The 24,895-nt window shown below is 52.4% G+C and overlaps 1 protein-coding gene across 2 annotated transcripts in view; it reads right to left on the bottom strand.

Annotated features, from left to right (window-relative positions):
* Positions 1-24,895, bottom strand: part of ZBTB20 (zinc finger and BTB domain containing 20) — a 4,633,203-nt gene that overhangs the window by 4,253,137 nt on the left and 355,171 nt on the right. The gene's annotated exons all lie outside the window — the stretch shown is intronic.

Below are 24,895 nucleotides of genomic sequence, written 5' to 3' on the forward strand. Positions count from 1 at the left end.
CCACTCCCAAACCCCCTCCATCTACCCATCCCAGTGTGTCTAAAAAGCTTTTCCTATCAAATGTTGACCTCTTCCCTACACCTCCCCCTCCCCCCGTCCGTCCCCTAGGGCCAACCTTTCCAGGTCCCAACCCAGCACCTCAGCCACCACATCACTGGGCACAGTGGTGCCAGCAATAGCAGGATTTTGGAGAGCGCCAAGCAACAGGGCTGCCAATTTCCCAAGGAGCGAGGGCAAGGACATTTCGCCATCTCCAAAACTAAAAAAGTTGCCCACATCCCGGAGGGAGAAGGCGAAAACACCTGCCACCAAGGGCTCAGGCAGGACAAAAGTTGAAAGTGGCAAGACAGCTGCGCCACCATCCAAGGTGGGGAAGGGCCTGAAAATCAAAGGCAGGTCCACGTCGACGCCAACCTGCACGGCGAACAAGACCGCCACCGGCACTGCCACCTGCACCGCTGCCACGGACACCACCGCCAGCACCCCAGACACTGAGCCCTTCACCAGCACCGCAGACACTGTGCCCTTCACTAGCACCGCAGTCAGTGAGCCCGCCACCAGCACCGCCGCTACTGACAACGCCGCTAGCACCGCATTCAGTGAGCCATCCGCAAGCACCACCGTTACTGACACCGCCGCCAGCACCGCAGTCAGTGAGGCCACCACCAGCACCGCAGTCAGTGAGGCTGCCACCAGTACTGCCTCTACTGACCCCGCCGCAAGCACTGCCAGCGAACCCTGCAACATCCTGAGCCAGTGGCACCACTGCAGGCATGTCTGCCATCCCCAGTGGTCAGTCGTACAAGGCTGGTGGTCAGTTCCAGGAGCCTGGGCAGCTTGCATGTTGCACCACCGTCAGTGGAGTGTCACATCCACTACCTCAGTCGTTGGCAGGATGAAGCACTCTGGGCACAAAGCCCCCTCCAGAACCAGTGGAGACTGTTATCCACTTGAGAGACTGTGGCTTTGCACTCCCCAGGATAAAGCAGTGGGCAACCCACCCACTGGAGAGACTTGAGAGACTATGGCTTTGCACTCCCCAGGATAAAGCAGTGGGCAACCCACCCACTGGAGAGACTTGAGAGACTGTGGCTTTGCACTCCCCAGGATACATCAATGGGCATGGAGCTCCCTCGTGGAGCTGGCGTCGTGCACTCATCCGGCTGAGGTGCCCCCTTTCCCTTCCCCCTGAGGTGCCTGTTTCATTTCGATCTGATGCCCTAGCAGTGTTCTCTCTGTTTCGAGTGTGGGCCTCGCCCATGCATTTTGGGCCCAGTGGTCCACGGACTATGAATGGTGCACTACCCAGACTTGTATAGTTGGTGTACATAGTTGTTTATACTGTATTTAAAGTTTTGACTAATGGATTTTGATTGATTACAATCGTTACAATCATTTCCTTTTGTCATTGCGTTCTACCGGGGGGGATGGGGGTGTAAATGTAATGTTGCAGCATGTATTTGTGTGTATGTTGTTGTGGGTGAGGGTGTGGGTGGGGGTGTTGCGTGTGTGTGTCCCTCTCTTTTCCCTCCCCCCTCCCCTGTGTTGTAGGTGCAGTACTCACCGTGGTCGTCGCCGCCGTCTTTCGTGCTCCTGGTAGAGGAGCAGAAATACTATCGCAGGGAGTATTTGGAGTTCTGGCTCCATGGCATCCTGATTCCTCGTGGGTTGTGTAGAGGTGAGTGTTTCCACTTCCAAGTCCTGTTTCCGCCGTGTTTTTGTTCGCGTTGAATCCGCCCCCGAAAAGGTGGCGGATTGGCCTCTCATAATAGTGTGGGCGGTACATTGTCCTCCGCCTGTCTGTTGGGGGTGACCGCCGCTATGTTTGTTTGTACCGCCGTGGTGGTCGGAGTGTTAAAGTGGCTGTCTATGTTGGCGGTTTGCGCCATGGTCGTGATTCATTTTTTTTTACCGCTGGCCTGTTGGCGGTCTTACCGCCGCTTTAACACCGACCGCCAGGGTTGTAATGAGGGCCCAAGTCCCCTAAGGGGTCAGCAGAGTATAAGGCCAAAATCGACTACGTCTGGCAGCTTAGCCAACTAACACTGGTTAACTTAAGCAGCAAGAGAAACAAACTTGGTACTAGACAGTGTGAAGGGGGATACAAAGATCAAAACTGGCACATAGAGCAAAACCAGTCCTTTATAACAGGTACAAATACTTACCCACCCATCCACCAGCTGTTTTGGATCCCTTCACCTCAAGTTCCCCCACAGATGTTCTTAATCACTCTACTATTTTAAGAATTATAAAAGCCCTACCGGATCTATAGCATGTAGCCTCGGATGACCTCCCAGCAATAAAATGTATTCAAGCAAGAGGCAACCAACATATGGATCCAACATTCACTATATTTTCAGCTCCGGATATCCCCAAGCAGATCATGGAAAGGAAAGACCTATTGAAAGCCTGGGGTATCAAGGTGGCCATCTATAAAGGAGAGCGATATCCAATTCCGCTAATATACTCGCAACACCTGGAAAAACCTAAAGGCACATGGTCGGTTTTGAAAGGACTACATCAGGCCAGAAGAGCCACTAAAGAGAGGTCTAGCGAGAGGAGACCATCCAAAACCCTGCTGAGAGTTCAAATATGGAAAGAAGAAGGGAGGAAAAGAGTGTTTTTGGGTCAGCAACTATGGCCCTCATTATGAACATGGCGGTCCGTTCCGCACCGCCGGCGGTGGCGGTAGAAACCGCCAACAGAGGAGCGGTCCGGACCGCCAAATCATGAACCAAACGAAACTCACGCATCCCGCGCACCACCCACCGCCAGGAAAGGAGTCCCGCTGACGACGGCAGAGACCGCCCACAGGCCGTCAGAAAGGCCCAATCCACCCATCAAATTATGAACCATCATTCCGCCGCCAGTTCCGGGATGGGAACCACCGCCACACAAAGCCAGGCGGAAAATAAACAAATAGAAGGAAACACTCACCGGAGCTAAACAAAATGTGCAGCGGCAGCCATGGACAGAGAGCCACAGATCATGCCAGTCTTGCTCCTTGCCATATATCTACATGACGAGACCGCAGACGAAGCCACCAACGGTAAGTACCGCAACCTACAAAACAAGGGGGGAAAGGGCAAAGTTACATACCCATCCACTCCACCCACTCCGCAAAGCCCACCCAACCCTTCCCAGCGGCAATAGTCAGACACCCCACACCAAGAGGGACGTACCTGACCGAAGGCCACTGCAACTTGGCCATAAGACATACAATAGCACCACAGCCATAAATTATTTAAACAAACACCAGGGTGGAACTGCGTGCAGCCCAAACACAGGCCACACAGAAACTTTATTCAGTAGCTCACTGAGCTAAATGATGATAATAGGGCCAATGGCCAGTCCATAAACAGTCAATTGTCCTTGGCCAAAATTGGCCACACCTGACTCCCACAAGTGCTGGGTACTCCACTCAACAGAGCACCATAGGGGGATCCAGGCACCTCACGGAATGGGGGTGAGGGTGTTGATTAATGACAGGGGTGGGACTTAGACCTGCGTGAGGAGGTTGGAGGGGGGGTGGGCTTCTCCTTTGAAGGGGGTGGGGGCTGATTGGCTCGGGCAGAGCAGGATGCCTTAGGCTCTGAGCGGGCCTTCTTAACTGGAGAAGGGGCATGGGAATGGGAAGGCTGAACCGGGGTGGGCTGCGATGTGGAAGGAGCGGAAAGGGCAAGGAGGTGGGCAAGTTTCGGGACAAGACGGGGTGGGCCAGTGGGTTCGAACAGGTCTACACAGGAGAGGAAAAGTTTTTGGGGAGCAATTGGGGTGGGCGTGGATGAGGGTGTGGGAGTGGAGGCAGAGGGAGTGGATGTATGGGGTGTAGGTGTGCGTGTACTGGGTGCCGGTGACTGCTCAGTATGCTGTGGTGTGGTGTATGTCTGATGGGTGGGTGTCTTGGTGCGTTTGAGTGTTTTGGGAGGTGAGGGGGTGGACACAGTGGGAGATGACAAACAGCTAGTGTGGATATATGTTGAGTGGGTGTCTGCAAGTCGGGTGAGTGTGCTGCATGTGTCAACTACAGTAGAGGTGGTGAGTGCAGGTGTGGTGTATGGGGTGCATGTATGGCTGTCTGCTATTGTGGTGAGTGCAGGAAGAGGAGCAGTAACAGTGAGTGGAGGTGCAGTGCATGAGGGTGTGCATGTAGAGGGGACAGACAGGGATGCGGAAGAGGCGGGCACACTGGGGGAAGTGGACGTAGTTGTGGGTGTAGGTGTCTGTTGGCTGTGTGAATGCTTGTGGTGGGATGTGTGGTGCTTGTGTTTGTAAGCGTGTTTCTTGTGTGTTGATGTGCTTGACTGCGTGTCTGAATGTGTGCCTTGGACGGGTGAAGGGAGTGGGGTGCTGGAAGGGGTAGAGGAGGTTGGAGGGGGGACGGAATGGCCAGGGAAACTGGCTGCCGTCCAAGAGGAGGCCAGAACCTGAAAAGATCTCTGTAGGGCAGACACAGCACCGTGAATGCCATCCAGATAGGCATTAGTATGCTGCACCTCTGATGCTAGCCCCTGGATGGCATTGACAATGGTTGTCTGCCCTACAGAGATGGTTCTCAGGAGGTCAATAGCCTCCTCTGTGAGGGCAGCAGGGCTGACTGGGGCAGGGGAGGATATGTCTGGGGCGAAAGAGACGCCCACCTTTCTGGGTGGGCGGGCACATGCAACTCGGTGGGGAGCAGAAGGGAAGGCGCTGATGGTATGGGTGGTGGCGGAAGATCTCACGGTCGTGATTTGTCCACTAGTGTCCGCCACTGCCAGAGGACCCCCATCGGAGGAGGTTTCAGAGTCACTACTACCTGTGGTAGTAGCCTCCCCCATGGAAGTCCCCTCACACTCCCACCCACTGGTCCCCTGGGCGTCCGTTGTCTCTGCCTCGGAGGATCCGTGGGCCGCTGTCTCCCCACTAGCCGGTGCCTCAGCTCCCTCGCCTGATGTTGATGCTGTACCAGACACACAAAAGAGAACAGGGATGGGGAGACAAAACAGGAGAGACACTTGTAAGTAGCTGAATGCTGATACACAATGGCCAGACATACACCTACCCAGCAGACACACCCAAGAGGCAGCACCGTGCACTAGGCCCATGACCAGGGCCCTGACTACTGAGCAGTATACTGACCTACACCCATATTGTGTCATTGCATTGAAGCTGAGGTGGGTGAAACCTGACAGGGACACCCCTACACCCGTTGGGGAGCAGACAATAGCTGGACAAAAGTCAAAAACCCTGCTCTAAGCACCATGAGCCCTATTGCACACACACTCATCCTTCCAGGCTGAATTATGGGCTGTGAGTAGTCACCCCCTTGTGACTGCTGTGCAGCCTTCAAGTGCCCATCCAGGTCTGGGCCACCCACCGCCAGGATCCTTCGCATGAGAAGGGTCAGTGCCCGACGGGCACCCCTACCACGTTGGGAGGACTTCCCCAGCTGGGCCTCATTGATCTTCCGCGCCCAGCGCTGCAGGTCCTCCCACCTCTTACGACAGTGGGTGCTCCGCCGGTTGTAGACCCCCAGGGTCCGTACCTCCTTGGCGATGGCATGCCAATGTGCCCTCTTCTGGTGGGCGCTGACCTAGTAGGGAGACACAGAGAATAAACACAGAGGTCAGGCACCTGCACGATTGCAATAGCTGGCTGACTGTTAGACATAGGACAGACAGTACTCCCAGACATGCAGGACAGTGGCACGCAGCATTCCATGCACCAAGCCCCAACCTGGCTCACAGGAGTGCACATCTGAGCAATCCACTCCATCCATTACACACACAGTGCCCCCCAAACCCAGACACACCTGTACCTCTGGCCGGCTGTAGAGTCTGTCGTACAGGGGCAGGACCCCTTCCACCAGTTTCTCCAGTTCTTCCTGGGTGAAGGCCAGGGAACTTTCCCCTGCACCACGTGGAACATCCATAGCCTGAGGCAGGCCACAGCAGTACACAGAGTGGAGTACTTGTCCGCACAGGATCAGGAAGTCAAGTGATCACACGATGATGAACACGCATACGTTCCACGGCGGTATGCACCGTCACCGCCGGCAACGATCATTTTACGCCAGGATTCCCCTGTTAGCCAATGAGGGTGCGAACAGCAGTCAACACCACCGTACACTGTGACGTCAACCGCTAGCAGTCTTAGGTCACTTCCACAACGAAGGGGCAGAACTACATTGGGCAGACATTTTGCCATCACCTACGCATCTTGAAATTCAAATTACTCACAGTGCTGGGCCTACTAGCCATATGAAGCACCTATGTCTCTATCCATAGAGTATATAATCACGCATGATTTACTCCGTTCCCTCTTAGTGATGTAAATGTACATCTGTCAGTTTGCAGTTATTGTACAGACACTACTATGAACAATGCAGTGAATGTTTATAGCAAATATGCCATTGTATGTGTGCACATGACTCCTTGTTCTTACCCCTCACAGGTACCGACCCTTGTGGCGAGGAAGGGCACCATCTGTGTACAGACCACTTGTGGATATGGGGACCATGGTGGAACGTCAGATCATTATCACTTACAGACTCACATGTGCAACTATTCAGGACCTAAGTGCATTACTGGATCCTTCACTGACTCCTGGAAATCTTAATCAGCATGCCATTTCAACTGTGGTACAGGTGCTCTCTGCACTACATTTCCTGGCCACAGGCTCTTTTCAAGTGACAGTGGGCATGGGTGCTGGTTTCTCACGGCCAGTGTTCAGCCAGGTACTGACAAGACTTCTGAATGCATTTGTACAACATCTGCAATCTTATGTGCGATTCCCCCAAAGTGCTGAGCTCCATGCCATCAAGTCAGACTTCTATGCCTTTGCAAACATTCCCAATGTTATTGGTGCCATCGATAGAACCCACATACCCATCATCCCCCCCAAGAGTGAGTGAACAGGTGTACAGAAACAGGAAGAACTTTCACTCCATGAACATCCAATTGGTATGTACTGCAGACCAGTACATATCCCATGTGAATGCCAAGTTTCCGGGTTCAGTCCATGATCCACTTGCTTTGAGGAACAGTAGTGTCCCACAAAAGATGGAACAACTCCAAAAGGACAGAGGGTGCATCATAGGTAAGTGTGCCTGTCACTAACTGACACATTGCAGAAAAACAGCCTGTCAGACTAAGGACATTCGAATGACGACTCTGTATTGACCATTTCTCTAGGTGATTCTGGCTATCCAAACTTGCGTTGGCTCCTGACACCAGTGAAGGAATCCCAGGACGGATGCAGAGAGGAAATACAATGAGGCCCATGGACGTACTAGGAGGGTGATAGAGCGTACTAAAGGTCTCCTGAAGGCTAGATTCCGGTGCCTACATATCTATGGGGGTTCGCTGGCCTATGGGCCTGATAAGGTGTGTAGGATAGCCGTGGCGTGCTGCATGCTGCACGCCACTACTATCGGCGTGCAGCATGCCCCTTTTGGAGGTGGAGGGTGCTATAGGTCCTGATCTGTTACCTCAGAGAGGTGAGGAGAGTGATGGTAAGGATGAGGAAGGGGAAGATGTCAATTCCAGAAACCAACTGATACAACTCTACTTCCAATAACTGTCTGGGACTTCAGCCTGTATATGTGGTTATTGACTGATACTGTAAGTGTGCCATGTCAACTAGGTGGAATTGGTCAGGCTATGCGAGTCATGGACCTCTTCAGCATGGTACAGACAGACAATATATGCATTCCCTTCTTGACTATTTTGAAACACACTGTACCACCATGCACAATTTGACAATAAAGTTTCCCCCTGCCTGTTGCATCATTACTCCACTTTGTTCAACATTGAAGACAGGGGACAGTGTTAAAGGTGAGATATGTTGTTTATTGGTGGAATACAGTGAAATGTGCTATGTTCAGTGATGGAAGTTGTAATGGTTGGGTGTCCTCAAAACAGACTTGGTGGCAGGCCTGTTTGATAGCATAGGTGTGTCCTATTTGTTGTTTAGTACTTTATTTAGCCCTCAGCTAAGTGCAGTTGGTGAATGGGTGGGATCGTTGCTTGGCAGTAGTAGCAGTGTCAATTGTTGGAAGGAGGCTTGTTCTTAGCTGGGTTTCCAGTGCCATATCTTGGCCTGAGACTACGTTTGGGCGCCTGCTGTGGAGCTACTTGGGATGACATGGTTGGCCCTTGTGATTCCTGGGAGGGTATTTCCTGTGCTGTTTCAGCTGCTTGGGACAACTGTTGCTGGTTGTCCAGGGCTGTTGTGGGGGCCTCTTGTCCGGTGTGGGTGTGTCTGAGGGTTTGTTGACCAACTGCAGCAGTACTCCAGCAATGGTGGCCATTGTGGCATTGTGTTCTTTCCACTGCTCCACGGCCTGTTGGTGGTGTTCCAGCTGCATCCACTGACTTTGCTCGAGGGTGGTTACAATCTGTTACAACCTGTCTTGGATATGTTGGTATGCCCCCAATACCTCAGCAATGATGTCCTGGGCTGTGCCTGTGTCCCCTGCGTAGGTCTTGACGTGCCACTAGTACTGGGTCCTCGTCTTCCTGCATGTTGGGGGTGGGAGACTGTGGACTCTGTTGCTGTGTTCCACCTGTTTGTGCCCTGGGTCCACTGGTGTGGGCACGCCTCCCCTGGCCTGCTGGTCGTGACTGGGTGTTAGGGGTGACAGTGTTTTCCTGGGCGGGGCTGAGCATCCAGGGCTGTGTGAGGGGCCTGCCTGCTCATCAGTGTCCAGGAATCCTTCACCAGTGTCATGTGATGTGCCTCTGTCTCCCTGGAATGTGGTGGCACTCCTTGTCCCCTCCATTAGGGTTGCATGGGTGGTGGTGCCTGTTGGGGGGCATAGACATGTTTGTTACATATGCATGAGAGTTTGAGGTGATCTGTACTGTGCAATTTTGTGCTGGTGTGCCTTTCAGTGGCCTTCTGGGGTGCCTTTGTGAGGTGGACATTGAATTTAGTGGCAGTGGTGGTGTTACATTGTGGTGGGGGGTATTTTTCCATGGTACGTGCAGGGCTTGGTGGCTGTGCACAGCGGGAGTGATGTGGGCCTGGTAGTGAGTTGTGGGTGATGCAGGGTGGTGGATGTGGTGGGTAATGGCTGGGAGGGGTGTGGGTCTAGGTGGGTGTGGGTGGGGTGGGGTGGTGCGTGCATTACAGGTATGGTATTCCTGAGCCCATTCCTCCAGTGAGTCCCTCTGGATGCAGGATGGCCAGTGCCTTCTCCTCCCAGACGGTGTAGTCGGGTGGTGTGGGTGGTGGTCCTCCCCCAGTCTTCTGCACTGCGATGTGGTGCCTGGATGCCATGGCCTGGACCTTCCCCTGCAGGTCGTTCCATCTCTTGCGGATGTCGTCCCTGGTGTATGGATGGTGTCCCACTGCATTCACCCTGTTGACAATGGTCTGCCACTGCTCCATTGTCCGGGCGATGGGTGTGTGCTGCACCTCGGACCCGAATATTTGTGGCTCCACTTTTAGGATCTCGTCCACCATGGTCCTTAGCTCCCTTTCGGTGAACCTTGGATTTCTGGGGTGGGACATGGTGAGGGTGGTGGATGGTGTTGGGACTGGGGACAGTGTTTGGGTGCTCCTGTATGGGTCGCTATGTGTGTCCTGTCTGCTGGCGTTCTCTGTCTGGCTCTGGTGCTCTCCGTCTTCTGGTCCTGGTTTCCTTGCAAGGGATTGTGGGGTGTGTCTGGGGGTGTTTTATGGTGTTCTGGATGTGTGTCAGGTGTGTGGGTGCCCAGCCTAGCCAATGTATGAACTGGTTGCTGTTGGGCCCACTCGCCGCCCGTGGCGGTCGCAGCCGCCAATGGTCGTCCGGCCTCCACTGTCCGCTGAGGTGATTTGTGCATCATTATTTGGAGGGCGGGATGTGGGTGTGCTTGGCGGTGGCGGGGTGGGGTGGGACGGTATTCCCGCCTACAGGGTCCTGGTGGGGAGTGGTGGTGTGGGAATTTTTGGCGGGGTTGGGTTTTTTGTTCATTATATGGTGGGTTTCCATTCGCCGCCGCCGGCGGGATTCTGTTCACCGCTGCCACGGCGGTCGGCGGTCTTTCGCGCCATATAATGACCGCCTATATCCGAAAAGGGAATGGGCAGCAACGGCATCACCCCCAGGACCGCTAGGCAACAGCTGAATAGTTAAAGGGCAAAGTTGGAGGACCCTGCAGTAACACAATTCTTCAGTTCATTTGATATTTTACTTCTACAGGAATCCTGGGCAATGGAATCAATACCGATAACTGGATTCACAGAATATCTCAGTCCAGCCACAAAAACCAATGGGCCCGGAAGGTCAAAGGGAGGCCTAGCTATCTATGTCAGCACGATTATCTTAGCAAAAATCTCAGGACACAAGGAGGAAGATCTACCCTTTCAGCTACTCAGGCTTGATGAATGGGGAAAGAATATACAGGAACCATTGATCTTAGCCAATATATGCATTAATCCAAAAAAATAAAAATGGAAGCAAATAACTTAATAAATCAACTGATAAAGATAAAAAGCACAGTAAAATCGGCATATTGGCTAATCTCAGGTGACTTCAATCTCTACCTGTTCCACAACCCCGGTGAGGATCACCTCCAAACAGTGGCTAGGGTGCCCAGCGAAACCCTCCCAAAAAAACACAGGAAAGACAAGTTAGGGGAGAGTTGTATACGCACTTGTGAATCGGTAGGCCTCTTTGTGCTAAATGGGCGGAAGTCGCCCAACATCCCCCCGGCATTGACAAGATTCTCTGGGAAAATGGTCTCCCACCTAGGCTACACATTGGTGTCCTCTGCTCTGTATACGTTAGTAAACGCTTTCAACATCATGGACCATGCGGAAAATGATCACAAGCCACAGGTATTTGGGATTTGCTCATCACCACATAAGCTAGAGGAAGCGGCAGCCTTAAACAGGGCGATGGGCACCGAAAACTTAAAATAACTCAAATGGTCCCCCGACACTATTGAAAGCCAAGCAGAAGAGGCTCTACAAAAGCTAGAATCAATGGTCGCAAGTGGGGCTAAATTGACAACGGTCTGCGAGAACTTTGCCTCTGATCTTATAAACAAAGTCTCTTTAGGCAACACAAGAAAGGGAGCACAATTGAAACATCGCCAATGTTTACATTTACTGCAGCCAGTGCGCAGACGGAAAGCAGCTGTAGGTAAACTACTAAGGCAACTGCGTAAATCCCAGACAATGGATCAATACTGCCCGCATTGCGAGAGCAAAAGAAACTGTTTAAAAGGGAGCTATGGACCCTCAAAAAACAGCAGCAGGAGGCCCTTTGGGCCAAACTACATTTTGCGTCCAAAACACCTGACTCCAAAAGGTTTTGGGAAATTATTAATACAATGGAAAAGGGTTCAAAAGCAGCTAATAATGCAAACATAACAGAGGAAGCATTGGTATCCCACTTAAAGTCCCACCTAAATGAAGAAGGTCCACGAATCCAAGGGCACGTTAACATTCGGGATCCCAATGTTCCTGAAGTTTTTAAATTTATGGCATTAGAACTATCAAAAATCATCAGGAAGTCACGAACTGACTGTGCCCCCGCCCTAACGTTTTACCGCAAGCATTATTCACCAGGAAACTGAAAAAAGGGCCAATTTCCTGGCTGCAATGTTCAATTATGTGCTTACAATGGGCACCGTCCCGACAACCTGGAGAGGCTCTATAATCCACCCCATATTCAAGGGTGGGAACATGGACTCCCCAAGCAATTACAGACTAATCGCTCTCTTAGATGTTGACCTCAAGTATTTCTCATCCTGTGTGCTAAAACACCTAGAAGCCTGGATCACATATAAAAACATTTTACCCCTAAATCAAAGTGCTTCACCAAGCACCAAGGAACTTTGACAAACCTTATGGCACTGGGACTGATCACCAACAGAGCAAAAGCAACCGGGACTCCTATCTATTTGTGCTTTGTTGATTTTAAAGCTGCTTTTGATTGTGTCCCCCGTGGCAAATTGTGGGCCAAACTACAACTCTGGGAGTTACCACACACTATTTTAAATGCCATCACATTGATCTATTCTGATACCTGGGTGAAGGTTAAACTGGGGGGAGGCTCTCACCTATCTAGGGCAGTTAAAACAACAGTTGGGCTTAAACAAGGCTGTGTATTGGCCTCAACACTCTTTAACCTGTACATAGCAGATCTCCTCGCCAAGTTAACCGATCAATCATTTCATTCTCCCTCCCTGGGTGGCCAACAACTATCTAATATGTTATATGCCGATAATCTATTACTAATTAGTAACACCAGAATAGGCATGCAAAAACTACTAAACAAATTAGAAGAATATACAGGAGCAAACGAATTAGAAATCAACCATAACAAATCTAAAATGATTACTTTAAATCGCAGACCCTCCAGCCAACTTAAATGGTACCTGATTGGGAAGACCCTAGAGGAAGTAAGTTCATACAGATACCTACGTGTCATGGTCGATGCCAGATGTAACTATGCGCTACAAAAAGAAGCAATAAAAAATAGGACGCAGGCACTTACCCACACTCTTTGCAAGCTATCAACTCAATCTGTGGTCATGCTCTGAACCCATTAACAGCCATAATGAGATAAAAATTACTTCCAACCCTCACCTATGGGACCAAAATAATGAGGGGGATGGAAGTAGATCTCCTGGATAAGCTACTGATAAAGACATACAAGCGTGTTTTTCGGCAACCTGGGCATGCCTCGTCAGACCAGGTCTGACTGGAATTTATGCTGCCTATTAGGTCCCCAGCTTCCAGTAATGACTCAGGCGGGGGTCCCCGGATTACCATGATGATTCCGTGGGGGTCCCTGGGTTCCATTAATGTTAAAGTGGGGGTCCACAGAAACCAAAAGGTTGGGAACCACTGCCTTAAAGAATGGAAGGTTCTTAGGCAACATTTCAGAGTGCTTAGCCAGTGCAGTAACAAATGCTGGAACCAAACAATCAGATCTACGTAGGGGCAAACCAAACCTGTAGAATCAGAATGTATCATGCCATTTTCTTCTTACTACTTTTACTGTACTACAAATGTTTTACTGTACCAATATCCTAATATAGAGTACTCAGCTGAAACAAAGTCTTGTACTAACATTCGGACTCAAGCAGGGGTAAACCAAATCTGTAAAATGTATCATATCATTTCTATCTCACAACTTATACTGTACTATAAATCTCTTATTGCACTAATATTATTTGTTAAATTGTATGTGGAAGGAACTTATTTTTATGGTTTTAATTAACTAATAAAATACATCTTCATCATCATCATCATCTGACCCCAGGGAGCTTACAATCGAGGCAGACTTCTGGGTGAGTACCAGAGAGTCTGAAGAGGCATTTGGGTGTGCTCCTGAGAGGAGTGGTCTAGGTATTTCCCAACCAGGTTAGGAAGGGAAGGATTGTAGTGTCCCAGGTAGGTCCCAGTGTAGTGGGATGGGTGAGGGACCCCATGTTCAGTCTCAGAGGAGAGGGAATGGGGATGGGTTGAGGCCCAAGGTTTCCGAGATCAGGTCCCAGGTCCTGGAGGGTTCCATGAGGGAACACCAGGAGGGGAGCCTAGCCTGTACCATAGGGCCATCTGTTGAGGGAGACCCCACAGTGTCAGGAGAACTTGGGGGGCAGTGGTAGCCAGCGTCCCACCAGTTCTGGTGTCGGGCAGTACTACTCCTAGTAAAGGCGTGCAGAAGTCCAGACAGAGGGTTGAGAGGGGGTTACGGACCCCAGTGGAGAACCTGGAGGGTCTGGGGTCAGCTCTGAGAGCAGAGCCCCCCAGGAATGACCATTTCAGGGTTGGGGAAATCCAGACTCTGTCAGATGGGCAGAGGTCAGGAGACCTCCGCCAGCCAGACTCTTTGTGTGGCCCTTGGGGACTGTGTATCCCTTGAGGGGGGTAAGTGTGCCCCCCTGGAAGTCCTGGTGTGCCAGGCAATGGTTCAGCCGCAGGGTGATGACTGTGGGTTGAATGATCAGGTTCAGGGGGTAAACTCTGACCTGATGGGGGGTGTCCTCCAAAGGAAGCCCTGGTGCGCCAGGCAGTGGTTCAACCACAGGGTGGTGACTCTGGGTCAGATGACCAGGTTCAGAGGGTAAACTCTGACCTGGTGGGGGGTAGGTATGTCCCCCAGGAAGTCCTGGGTTGCCAGGCAGTGGTCCAGTCTGTGGGTACAGACCCTGGACTGGAGGGCCAGGTTAAGGGTGTCCCCCCTGACCTGGAGGAGAGGGCTACTGCTAACAGTGCCCCTACCATGTTGTCTTCTGGGGGGGCCACTCCTAGTTGGGGGATGCAGGACCCCAGAAGGGAGGGCAGGGGGAGGGAAGCCTCACCCCTGGCCCTAATCAAACCTAAAGGTACAGACCCCAAGTTGGAGGACCAGTTGCAGATTAACGTCCCTGCACTGGTGGGAGAATTGTGCAGGCCTGCTTCTAAAAGCACCCTGACAATTTTGGACTCTGGGGGTGCCACTCCTGCAGGGAGGGCACAGAGCCCCAGAGGGGAGGACCAAGGTCAGGTTGTCATCCCTGACCTGGTGGAAGAGAGAGTGGTCAAAGGGTGCCAGGCACCTGGGTCTACCGCCCCCGACTCTCCACAGTCACAGTGGTTGGATAGGCCTGAGGTCTGGCTCTCATCCCTGACAGTTGCCAGGGGTCACTGTGGGTTGCTGTCCTGAGTTGCCCCTGGGGGTGGGGGGGGTGGGGGGAGGGATGAGAGTCACACCCCAGGAGTGGAGTGGGCAACACCACTGTGTTGGCCCTGGTGGTACTATCTGCCCATTGGGAGACATCTGTGAGCAAAGTAAAGTTAGGTTCTGCACAGATGGTATCTGCAGATGAGGAGAAGTGTTCCCCACCATGGGTTAGCTTAGTGGGCCTGAGAGTATGGACAGAGGGATCCAACTGGAGTCAAGAAGGCGTAGAACTGGAACATGCCCCTGCTGTTGTGGGCCTGGATCCCCGTTCTATCGCCCCAATCAGGGAGGTACATTAAGGTATTGATTGTTCTCCCCTGGCTTTAGGCTGGTAGGGGGTCGTGTTGGACTTTTTTTGCTTATTCAGTGTCATCCCCAATCGTTTTGCCTCCTGCCTCCTATTTTTTCTGACCTGTTGCTGTTGGCTTTTGAACTCTGAGCACTTTACCACTGCTAACCACTGCTAAAGTGCATATGCTCTCTGTGTAAATTGTACGGTTGATTGGTTTATCCATGATTGGCATATTTGATTTACTAGTAAGTCCCTAGTAGAAGGCACTAGAGATGCAGGGCCTGTAAATCAAATGCTACTAGTGGGCCTGCAGCACTGGTTGTGCCACCCACATAAGTAGCTCTGTAATCATGTCTCAGACCTGCCACTGCAGTGTCTGTGTGTGCAGTTGTTAACTGTAAATTCAACTTGGCAAGTGTACCCACTTACTAGGCCAAAACCTTCCCTTTTCTTACATTTCAGACACCCCTAAGGTAGGCCCTAAGTAGCCCCAAGGGCAGTGTGCAGTGTATGGGTAAGGTAGGACATATAGGCCCTCATTACAACCCTGGCGGTCGGTGATAAAGCGGCAGTAATACTGCCAACAGGCCGGCGGAAAAAAAATGGAATCACAACAATGGCGGAAACCGCCAACACAGACAGCCACTTTAACACTCCGACCGCCACGGCGGTAGCAACAAACACCGTGGCGGTAACTGCCACAGACAAGCGGAAGTCAATGTACCGCCCATACTATTACAAGGCACCAATCCACCAGCTTTTCCGGGGTGGTACCAACGCCATCAAAAGCAAGGCGGAAACAGTCTTTGGAACGGAAACCACTCACCTCACGACACCCAACGAGGAAGCAGGACGCCATGGAGCCCGAGTTACAGGTCCTGCCGATGCTGGTCTACCTCCTCATCTACCAGGAACATCAAAAACGCCTGTGACGACCATGATGAGTACTGCACCTAGCACGCAGGGGAGGGGGGGAGGAAAAAGAGAGTGACACACACACACACGCAACATGCAACACCCCCACCCACAACAACATACACACTAACACATCCAATTACATCACAGGTGCACAAAGTCACCCCCTGGAAGAAAGCAAGGACCAAATAAAATGAGTTTAACAAGTGTAATAATCGAAAATTCAGATAGGCCAAGATAACTTTAAAACATCAGTATATACAAATATTCACAGCAAGTACACAAGTCAGTATACTGTCCCATTAAATGTCCGTGGACCAGTGGTCCCAAAAAGCATGGGCGAAGCCCACACGTGACACCTGCCTCGAAACGGAGAGAACACTGCAGGGGCATCAGGTTGAAAGAAAAAACAGGCACCTGAGGGGGAAAGGGAGGGGGCACCTCAGCCGGCTGATGGGACGACGCCACTGCTCCTCGAGGGGGCTCCATGCCCACTGCCTGGTCCTGGGGAGTACAAAGCCACAGTCTCTCAAGTGGGTGGTTTGCCCACTGCTTGGTCCTGGGGAGTGCAAGGCCACAGTCTCTCAAGTGGGTGGTTTGCCCACTGCTTGGTCCTGGGGAGTACACAGCCACAGTCTCTCAAGTGGGTGGTTTGCCCACTGCTTGGTCCTGGGGAGTACAAAGCCACAGTCTCTCAAGTGGGTGGTTTGCCCACTGCTTGGTCCTGGGGAGTGCAAGGCCACAGTCTCTCAAGTGGGTGGTTTGCCCACTGCCTGGTCCTGGGGAGTGCAAAGCCATGGTCTCTCAAGTGGGTGGTTTGCCCACTGCTTGGTACTGGGGAGTACAAAGCCAAAGTGGGTGACATATTCCACTGGTTCTGGAGGGAGCTTTGTGCCCAGAGTGCTTCATCCTGCCAAGGACTGTGTTAGTGGATGCTTTTCTCCACTGGTTCTGGAGGGGGCATGGTGCCCAGAGTGCTTCATCCTGCCAAGGACTGTGTTAGCAGATGATTTTCTCCACTGGTTCTGAAGGGGGCTTTGTGCCCAGAGTGCTTCATCCTGCCAAGGACTGTGTTAGTGGATGCTTTTCTCCACTGGTCCTGGAAGGGGCTTTAGAGTGCTTCATCCTGCCAAGGACTGTGTTAGTGGGTGCTTTTCTCCACTGGTTCTGGAGGGGGCTTTGTGCCCAGAGTGCTTAATCCTACCAAGGACTGTGTTAGTGGATGCTTTTCTCCACTGGTTCTGGAGGGGGCATGGTGCCCAGTGATGCTGCACCAGCAGTGTGGCAGTTTACATTCCCTCACATGGGAGTCTGAGCCACGAGATTTACCGGTAACAGGTAGCATGATACTCCACGGAGGCAGAGCCTCACTCCTCTTTGCGACGACTAAGGCTGCAAACTGCTGGTAGTGCCAGGGCTGTTGGTGGTGCCTCATGTAGTGTGTGCAGGGTCCAGGACAACTCCTGCAGCCTCGGAAGCCTGCACAGGTCCACTGTAGTGGCACTGGCTGGGCACATCGAGGGGCAGGTGGCGGTGGCTGCGGCGGTGTCTGCGACGGAGATGCTGCCGGTGGTGCAGGTGTCTGCACTTGTGGAGGGAGACACCAGGCCGTCTCCTGCAGCCTTGGAAGGGTGCACACTGGGGATACTGCTGGTGACTGTAGTAGAGGCAGCAGACATGCAGGTGGCAGTGCAGATGGAGGTGCAGGTGGCGGTGCAGGTTGCGGCAGTGGCCACCGCCGTACAGGTTGCTGGTCTGTCTTGCAAAAGGGGTGACACCAGTCCTTCACCCGGAGGCTCCGTGCCCTGAGCTGACTTCCCTTTGCCCTTGTGTCCTTTCCCCAACTTGGAAGTCGCTGTTGGGACCTTGGCACTGTCCTCTTTGGTTCTGGAAGAGGCCTTGCTGGGTGGTTGGTGCGGCTTCTCTCTTCGGCAAGCTGGCCCCTTTTTTACCTTGGCAGGTGGCGGAATAGGGTGGTCCTTGGCTTCACTAGGTGGCACACTTGCAGCCCTGATGGGTGCCGCCTTCGATGTTCCCGGACTTGCAGGGACCACACTGGACGAGGATTTGGTGACTGAGGTGTTGGGCAGGGATCTAGACATCCGGGCCCTAGGGGAAGGACGGGGGGTAGGTGTAGAGAAGAGGTCAATGGCAGCTAGGAAAAGTTTTTAAGACACACTGAGACAGGGAAAATGGAGGGGGTTTGGGAGTGGAGGAAGAGGTAGTGGTTGTAGGAGGTGTATGTCTGCTGAGTTTGGGTGAAGGTGCATGGGCTGGAGGCTGTTGTGAGGTGGATGGCTGTTGAGTGGGTGTGTGCCGGCAGTTGTGTACTTTGGTAGGAGGGCTCACAGACACACTGGGAGAGGACACAGGGGACGTGTGCATGGTTGTGGGGGTGGTGATTGCACGTGAGCGGTCTGTGGTGATGGGCGTGCTGAGGATGGAGGTAGTGGCTGAGGATGTCGTGAATGCAGGTGTGAGTGGAGACGAGACTGGGAGGGAGGTGGACGACATGGAGGATGGGGACACAGTGGAGGCAGTGGTTGTTGGTGTGTCTGCATGGGTATGGTGCTTGTGTAAGTGCCTGTGGGATGTGTGGTGCTTATGTTTGCCTGAGCCACTTTTGTGTGTTGATTTGGGTGAATGCTGGTCTGAAGGTGTGCTTAGGATAGGCTGGGATTGAGGGGATTGGGACTGGGTAGAGGAAGTTGGAGGGGGAGGCTAGACACAGGGACAATGGCTGCCATCAGTGCTGAGGCCAGAGCCTGAAATGCTCTCTGTTGGGCTGCCACGCCAGAATGAATGCCCTCCAGGTATGCATTTGTTTGCTGCAAATTCTTCTCGACACCCTGGATGGCATTCAAAATGGTTGACTGCCCAACAGTGAGGGATCTCAGGAGGTCAATAGCCTCCTCACTGAGGGCAGCAGGGCTGACTGGGGCAGGGCCTGAGGTGCCTTGGGCGAAGGAGATGCACACCCTCCTGGGTGAGCGGGCACGAGAAACACGCTGAGGGGCTGCTGGGAGGGCGGTGCTGGTAGGGGGTGTGGCAGCTGTACCTGTTTTTGCGGTGGGCACAGAGGTGCCTGTCACCGCAAGGGAGCTCCCATCAGAGGAGGAGTCGCTGTCACTGGTGTCTTCTCCTGTCCCCGTCGTGGAGCTCCCCTCGCGCTCCGTCCCACTGGTGCCTTCAGACTCCATACATTCACCCTCCTGGGCCATGTGGGTTGCAGCTCCCTCCTGCTCCGGTGCCACTGCTCCTCCACCAGATGATAGTAATGCACACAAGGACAGGGTGACAAAACACAAAGGGGAGGGAAGAGACAGAGGATACACTTGGTTGATGCCAACAACAACACCACCGTTGGCGTACACTACACACAGGGAGCAGCCCTATGCACTAGCCCATGCACTCGCAATTAATAGGAAAAACACCTTCCCATGGGGGACTATGCCTAAGCCCATTTGCTGCACACCTGGAACCCACAGGAGCCTGACTAGTTGTAGATGGCCACTATCACTATTGGGGTTGGAGTGGCACAGAGCCTGCCTAACAAGGGACCTACCCTACCAAGCTCGCCCTGGCCTAAGGGAACCCACAGCCCACATCCCCTACCCAGACACCTCGTAAAGCGCGCAGTGTCAGCTGAATGAGACTGTACTCATAGCCTTGTGGCTGCTGTGATGCCCTCAAGCGTCCATCCAACTCCGGATATGCCACCGACAGGATCCGGAACATCAGGGGGGTCATGGTGCGACGGGCACTCCTTCCACGTTGGGAGGCCATTCCCAGCTGGGCCTCCGCCGTTTTCTTGCTCCAGCGGCACAGGTCCTCCCATCGTTTGCGGCAATGGGTGCTCCGTCTATGATAGACCCCCAGGGTCCGCACTTCCTTGGCGATGGCATGCCAAATACCCTTCTTCTGGTGGGCGCTGACCTACAGGAAAGGTAAAGTAAGAATGGATTTTACTCCCCCATCCAGTTCTTCTTACTCATTGGCCACAACTTTCCAACCATGCCCTGAATCACATACACTGACCATCCTCACATGCAGGCCACAGCCTCCCCCCCCCATGTATCTTCCATCCAGGCCACTCCATACATTAGCGTCCAATCCACCATGCACACAGTGTACTCACCTGTTTGTCTGGAGGACCGTAGAGTATTGTGTACTGGGGAGGACCCCATCCACCAGGTTGTCCAACTCCTCGGCGGTGAAGGCAGGGTCACTTTCCCCAGACACTGTAGCCATTGTCGCTTCCAGACTCAGGTCACAGCAGCACTTGCAGTGTAGGTCCTCTCCTGTTGAAGGTCAGGTATCAAGTGAGTGCACAGATAGAAAAAGGCGGTCACGTCCACGGCGGTGCGTACCGTCACCGCCGGCGTACATCGTCATTGGCTCCTGGAACCCATAGGGCCCAATGATAACTAATGCTGAATTGCGCAGCGGTCTTCGTCCGCATACCGCGACGCTGCACAATGCCAGCGCTGTTACCTCATTTCCCCTTGTCCCTCCTTACAGGTCAGGCAGCCGCTATTGCAGGGGGGCACATGGCAGGGCACCGAACTGGGTCACAGCACTTTTGGGCAGGAATACAGACAGACATTGCAACACACCGATGAAATCACAATAGTGCAAAACACCCTTGTGCAACCTATGTGGTATATGACCCTCTGCTCACCATTCTCCTCCATAGGGCACATCCGCTGGGGCAGATGATGAGATGGCGTCATCCTCCGGTGTACAGACCCCTGGTGGACCTGTCGACAATGGAAGACAGACACATCATTATCACCTGCAGACTTGATCGTGCCACAGTCCATTAACTGTGTGCCCAGTTGGAGCCTGACCTAATGTCAGCTATCCGCCATCCCACAGGAATCCCCTCTCTAGTGCAGGTCCTGTCAGTGCTCCATTTCCTAGCCAGTGGTTCCTTTCAAACAACAGAGGCCAAGGCATCCAGGATGTCTCAGCCAATGTTCTCTAACGTGTTGTCTAGAGTGTTGTCAGTCCTGCTGAAACACATGCGCAGCTACATCGTTTTCCTCCAGGTGGAGGATTTGCCCACAGTGAAAGGAGACTTCTACGCCCTGGGACATATCCCCAACATCATTGGTGCTATTGATGGTACACATGTGGCATTTGTCCCCCCCCTCAGGAATGAACAGGTGTACAGAAACCGCAAAAGCTGCCATTCCATGAATGTGCAGATGGTGTGTTTGGCAGACCAGTACATCTTCCATGTGAATGCCAAGTATCCTGGCTCAGTGCATGACGCTTACATTTTGAGGAATAGCAGCATCCCTTATGTGATGGGCCAACTCCAGAGGCACTGTGTGTAGCTAATAGGTGAGCCCAAGGTCCACACACAGTTTGAATAGGTGTCTGGGTATGGGAGAGTCCCTAAGGGTTTGTGTATGTCTAACAGATACCCCTCGATATTTGCAGGTGACTCTGGCTACCCCAACCTGTCATGGCTACTGACCCCAGTGAGGAATCCCAGGACATGGGCAAAGGAACACTACAATGAGGTACATGGGCGAACTAGGAGGATTATAGAGCAGACTTTCAGCCTCCTGGAGGCCAGGTTCCGGTGCCTCCATCTGGCAGGTGGCTCCCTATACTACTCACAGAAGAAGGTGTGCCAGATAATCATGGCATGCTGTATGTTGCACAACCTGGCTTTGTGATGCCAGGTGCCTTTTCTGCAGGAGGATGGGGCTGATGATTGTCTTGTGGCAGCTGTGGAGCCTGTGGACAGTGAAGAAGAGGAGGCAGAAGAAGAAGATATTGACAACCGTAACAACATCATCATGCAATTCTTCCAGTGAGACGCAGGTAAGAGACTGGCACTGCTCCTCTCATATCAGACTTCTGTAGGACATTGCATGAGTCTGCCTTTTTACTTCTGTGTATGGACACTGACAGTTCACTTTGCCTTTCCTGTTCACAGATCTGGGTAACACATTCTGCCTTCTGCTATGTTCACTGCTGCCCAACAAATGTCATACTTTGGTATGTGCAAATGAACATTGCCATTGATATTTGTCATAGAGGTTGTAATAACACATTTGTGAAAGTACAGACTGACTCCAGATTTTTTTGTGATTCAAGGGTGTTTATTTAAGTGCTAATCAGTGGAGGGTGATGTGCAATGGGCTGGGGTGATGGTGGAGGTATGTCCATGGCAGAGTCCAGTCTCTTTGTATCACAGGTGCATTGTCCAAGGGGGCATAGGAAGTGGAGCAATGGCAGTTCAAGGTGGTCAGGGTGACATAGTGGAACAGAAGAGTGACAATCAGGAGAGTCTTATTTCCTGGCGGGGTCTTGGCAATGTTCTCTGTCTTGTGCCTGGATCGCAGGGACCGTTTGCGGGGTGGTTCTCCTACTGCAGGCGGTGGGGTGCTGGTGGCCTGTTGGTCCTGTGGCGGGACCTCCTGTCCACTAGCGCCGGCGGACGTGGAGGGCTGTTCATCGTTCGGACTAGTGTCAGGGGCCTGTTGGTGTGCCACTGTCTCCCTCATGGTGTTGGCCATGTCTGACAGCACCCCTGCAATGGTGACCAGGGTGATGTTAATGGACTTCAAGTCCCCCCTGATCCCCAAGTACTGTTCCTCCTGCAGCCGCTGGGTCTCCTGAAACTTGGCTAGTACCGTGCCCATGGTCTCCTGGGAATGGTGGTATGCTCCCATGATGTTGGAGAGTGCCTCGTGGAGAGTGGGTTCCCTGGGCCTGTCCTCCCCCTGTCACACAGCAGTCCTCCCAGCTTCCCTGTTGTCCTGTGCCTCTGTCCCCTGAACCGTGTGCCCACTACCCCTGACCCAAGGTCCCTGATCGTCCTGTGATAGTGGGGTTGCCTGGGGTGCCTGTAGTGGTGGACACACTGCTGATTGACGTGTCCTGGGGACAGTGGCATGGGCCTGCTGGGTGGGTGCTGTGGTGGTGTTTCCTGAGGGGGGAAGTTCAGTGGTGGTTTGGGACTGTGGCAGGGGAACCGACTGTCCAGAGGTCCCTGATGGGCCGGGCTGGTCATCTTGATCCAGGCGTGCAGAGCTGCTGTCGTCACTGTGGGCCTCTTCTGTGGGGGGACTGGATATGGCTGGCATCTCCTGTCCTGTGACGTTGGGTAGGGGTCCTGATGGGGTGTAAATGCATAGTTTTTGTATCTTTGTGTACCATCTTGTGCAATGGGTGAGTTTCCATCTACTCCTGTGCTTGCATTATTACCTTGGCCCTTGTGTGAGTGGTGATTTTGTGGCCTGGGTGAGTCTCTCTACTGGACATGCTTTGGTGATGGGTGTCCATGCAGGTTTGTGAGTGGGGTCCATGCATTGGTGTTACATGCAGGGCTTGGTTTTGGGATGTGTGGGTTGTGATAGTGGGTTATCTGTGAGGTGATGGAGTGATGGTAGTGAGGGTAAGGGTGGGGGTATGTGATGGCATGCAGGTATGATGTGTGAGGTGATGTTTGTTGTGATGTGTGATGTGATGTGTTGGGGTGTGTTCTTTGAGGTGCGTGGATGTTGTATGACTGATGGTGTTGTGTGCCTCTGGATGCTGGTGTTGTCTTTGCAATTCTCTCTCTCTCTGCTACTTCCAAAACTGTCGTTGTAAGGGGTTGTGGGTAGTGTGGGTGTGTGTTTTATAGTGGTGTGAGTGTGTGGGTGTGGTGTGTGTATATGTATAAGGTTTGTGTATTTTGAATTGTCCAATGTGGTTGTGTTTTGTAAATGTGTGTGTATTTTGAGTGCAGCGGTGTGTACCGCCAATGGATTACCGCGGTTGAATGACCGCCACGATTCGTGGGTCGTGATAATGTGGGCGTATTTCTGTTGGCATGATGGTGTAGGTTTTGCTATTGCCAGTTTATCACTCACCTTTGGTGTGGCAGACTTGTGTGAGTGTGTGTATTGTGGCGGATTACGAGATGTGGGTGATAATACCTGTCGCGGATTTCCGCCGCTGCAACGGTATGTTGGCAGCCGTCAGCACGGCGGTAAGCGGGATTTACCGCCAGGGTTGTAATGAGGGCCATAGTGATGTGTTTTATATCTCCTGACAGTGAAATATTGCTAAATTCCGTTTTTCACTGTTGCAAGGCCTGTCCCTCTCATAGGTTAATATGGGGGCTACCTTTAAATCTGATTAAAATGTAGATTCCTTTTGGGAGCGGATGGACATGTGGAGTTTGGGGTCTCTGAGCTCACAATTTAAAAATATATCTTTTAGTAAAGTTGATTTTAAGATTGTGTGTTTGAAAACGCCACTTTTAGAAAGTGAGCATTTTCTTGCTTATACCATTTCTGTGACTCTGCCTGTTTGTGGATTCCCTATCTGGGTCAGTTTGACAGTTGGGCTGGTTGCACCTCACACTAGACAGTGACACAAAGGGAGCTGGGGTGTACTCTGCATTTCCTGATGAGCCATCTGTGCTAGGTGGGAGGGGAGGAGTGGTCACTCACACCTGAAAGGGCTGTGCCTGCCCTCACACAATGCAGTCTCCAACCCACTGGTGAGTGTCTGGGGCCTGGCCTGGGCAAGGCAGGATTTCACATTCAAAACAGACTTTACTTTGAAGTAGGCCTACTTCAAAGGAGAAATTGGGTATAAGAAGGGCATCCAAAACCATTGACTTTAGATCACCTCTAGACATCAAGAGGAACCTCTGCCTGGAGAAGAGCTGAAGAGCTCAGGAGAAGTGCTGCCCTGCCTGTGACTGTGCTTTGTGGAGCTATCCTGCAGTTGCTGCTTCTGCCTGTGCAAGGGGACAAAGACTGGACTTTGTGGTATATTCCTGCTTGAGAAGGACTCTCCAAGGGCTTGGACTGAGCTTGCCCCCTGTTCTGAAGTTTAGGACCATCAAAGACTTCCCTTACCAGCACCTGGACTCTCTGCTGAGACTCCTGACCTGACAAATGGTGCCCTATCCAGTCCCTGGGCCCTTGAAAGGAAAAGCTGTTGAAAATTCAAGGAAATTGACTTCGGACAACTCCGGACTGACCGCTGCAGAATCCGGTGGCGCCGCCTGCAACCGACTC

Source organism: Pleurodeles waltl, chromosome 8 (genome assembly GCF_031143425.1).
Source record: "Pleurodeles waltl isolate 20211129_DDA chromosome 8, aPleWal1.hap1.20221129, whole genome shotgun sequence".
Lineage (NCBI taxonomy): Eukaryota > Metazoa > Chordata > Amphibia > Caudata > Salamandridae > Pleurodeles > Pleurodeles waltl.